Consider the following 3,360-nt stretch of genomic DNA (forward strand, 5'->3'; position numbering starts at 1 on the left):
CAGATGACAACAGTCTTCTCAATTATATTCACAGTGCTATTCATCGTTGAGGATGTGTGAGAAGAGAGAAGCAACAAATGAGAGCATCTTATATTTATCACAGTATAAATACTGGAATGATATTATTAAAAATAAAGTAAAATTGTGTGCTAATGTAACAGTGCATAAAAGTTTAATAGATGTAACTCAATCAAGTTCCACATCTATGATGTTTCAAAATTATTCCAAAATAAGCTGTGAAAAATAAAGCTGGGTATACTATACTTCTACTGTGGCATATAGTAAGAATAAATAATTGTTAATCAAAGAATGAAGTTACTTTAGTACACAAAATATTTCAATAGTCTCCTTCAATACTGGATATAGCATAAGCATTATATCCCTTGTTTGGACAATTGAACTACAATCTATTATAGACTTCTTGTTGTTAGGTGCTGTTGAGTCATCTCTGACTCATAGCAACCTTGTGTACAACAGAACAAAACAATGCCCGGTCCTGTCCCAGCCTCACTAGCCCTGGTATTCCTGAGCCCATAATTGTAGCCACTGTGTCAATCCATCTCATTGAGGGCCTTCCCCTTTTCCATTTACCCTCCACTTTACTAAGCATGATATCCTGCTCCAGAGATTGGTCCCTTCTTACAACATGACCAAAGTAGATGAGACAAATCAGGCCATTCTTGCTTCCCAGGAACATTCCAGCTCCACTTCTTCCAGGACAGACCATAGCCTATTTATGACTTTTGTGAAGTCCAAATCTCATTGTTTGCTTGTACCAAGTTAGTAGTTGGAGAAATGGTTGTTCAGTGGTGACATTCTTGCTTCCCATATGGCAGATGTGGGTTCAATTTCTAGCCAGGAGTCCTCATGTGCATCCACCATGTGTCTGTCAGTGGAAGCTTGTGTGTTGCTAGAATGCTAAACAGGTTTCAGTAGGGAGTCCGGACTAAGATGGAGTAGGAAGGCAAGTCTAGTGATCTACTTCTATAAATTAGCCTATGAAAATCATGTGGATTACAGTAGTTTTATCCACAACTTATAATGGGGATGTTACAATGCAGGTGGAGATTGTTTCATTATGCATGGGACTGCTATGAGTCAGGGACCACTCTAGTGACAGCTAATAACAACAACATTCATGTTTTTTTCAGTAGTCCACATGCCACTGATTATTGGCACCAGATTTGTGGTCGACTAAAGTCCTCAGGATCCTACACCTGTGCTACTCTTAAGTTTAATATTCTGGATTCCATAGATAGACACACAACTCTTTGAACATAATATAAGACTTTATTATATATTTTTCCATTTATGCTTCCAAATTAAGCAGTTCTTGAATCCCATCTCTGTTATTTTCTTATCATTCAAAATGTTTTGTCAATCCAAAATTTGCTGCAAGCTTTCTCTGGCTTTTTCAATGCCATAGGCAAAAATTGAATAAAGTTGGTGAAGTTCTAAGAATGTCTCTGTCATAGACTTCTAAGGCTTCTCTCTTCATGGGACTTAATTTATGCACTCATTGATTCATTCATTTCCTATTTACTAATTGTCTTAATTCTCTACTGTTACTATAGCCACAATACCACAAATGGATGGCTTTAACAAATGGAAATTTATTTTCTTACAGTGTAGGCGACTAGAAGTCTGAGTTCAGAGTGCCAGCTCAAGGGAAAGCCTTCCTCTCTCTGGACTCTGGGTGGAGGATTCTCAACCTTGGGCTTCAATTTTGCTTTCTAGGCACATGGAAGCAAGCTGGAGGCTTTTCCTGACTCACACACCTACAAAGGCTGATGAACTCAAGGTTGGCAGACAGCACAGCAGGATGCTGGCTGTGGCTCACAGGTTGCAAATGCAACAATCCCAAGATCAGCAGGCAACATGACAGGCCACTGGTTCAAGTCCAGGAATTGGAGACGATGGCAGGCCAAATGCAGGATCTTTTCCATATATACTGGAAGTAGACCACACACTGAAGGCAACTCCCCTTCAACTGATTAACTGTTCACAGCAGCTTCACACCATGGAGGTGATTACACTATGTCAAATTTCATCATGGAGAATAACTACTTCAGCTGTCAAGTCACTTATGCTAGTTGGGGTTGTGTGTCAACTTGGCTGGACTGCAATTCTGAGTGGTTTAAGCAGCTGTGCTTTGGTTATTCCCATGATGAGATCCGACATATATGCTTTGAGAATCCAGTCAGTCAAAAGTTAGTTTCCTTAGGGGTGTGGCTTGCTTCCAGTATATAATGGACATACTGGGAAATTTTGGGAACCTCTTGTGGATCTAGACCTTGTTCTGTTATCTACAACTGTCTGTGAGTGAACAATCTACCATTCTGCCTGGTGATTTTAGATTCGTTATCTGCCGAAGTCAACAGCCATAGTATAACCTGCCAACCTTGAGTTTTTCAGGCCCTGCAGCTGCATGAGTTGATGTTTGATGTTTGATCCAGGAACTTGGGGCTTGCTAACCTCTGTAACTGTGTGAGAGCCATTTTCCTAAGCTAAAGTTGTCTCTACATATACATAAGTTTACTAATTTTGTTTCTCTAGAAAACCTAGTCTAACACACTACTGAAAATCATGGCTTAGCCATGTTGACACACAACCTTAATTACCACACTAATAAACTATCCCTGAAACAATTGGATGGATCTTGCTGTGGATGGATGATTAAGCTATAATCCCCACTATAAGAGCTCAGAAGCCACTTAGAAGGAAATATATTTATGCCCATAAGAATAGTGAAGTGTTAGTACATAGCATAGATGTTATGATTAGAATATGTGCAGAACAAACCAACAAACAACAGGTTGTAGAGGTCAGCTCTCGGTGAGAGCCATAAAAAATAATTCTTCAGATGAATTTTTAAAAACAGACATAGGACTATAGGATTGTGTGAGATGAGTTGAGGGTTCTCAACTAGACCCTAGTCTACATGGTTGTTGTTGTTAGGTGCAGTCAGTTCATCTTCAACTCATAGTGACCCTATGTACAGCAGAACAAAATGCTGCCTGTTCCTGTGCCAGCCTCATGATCCCTGCTATTCCTGAGACCATTGTTGGAACCACTGTGTCTATCCATTTCATTGGGGCTTTCCCCTTCTTTGTTGACCCTACACTTTACCAAGCATGACATCCTTCTTCATGGAATGGTCCCTTCTGACAACATGACCAAAGTAAGTGAGATGAAGTGTGGCTATTCTCACTTCCAAGGTCCATTCCAGCTGCACTTCTGCCCAGGACAAATGTGTTTGTTCTTTCAGAAGACCATGGTACTCTTAGCATTCTTTTCCAATACCACAACTCAAAAGCATCAACTCTTCTTTGGTCGTCCTTATTCACTGTCCAGCTCTCA

Source organism: Orycteropus afer, unplaced genomic scaffold (genome assembly GCF_000298275.1).
Source record: "Orycteropus afer afer isolate SDZICR_OR568_19922 unplaced genomic scaffold, OryAfe1.0 scaffold00743, whole genome shotgun sequence".
Classification (NCBI taxonomy): Eukaryota; Metazoa; Chordata; class Mammalia; order Tubulidentata; family Orycteropodidae; genus Orycteropus; species Orycteropus afer.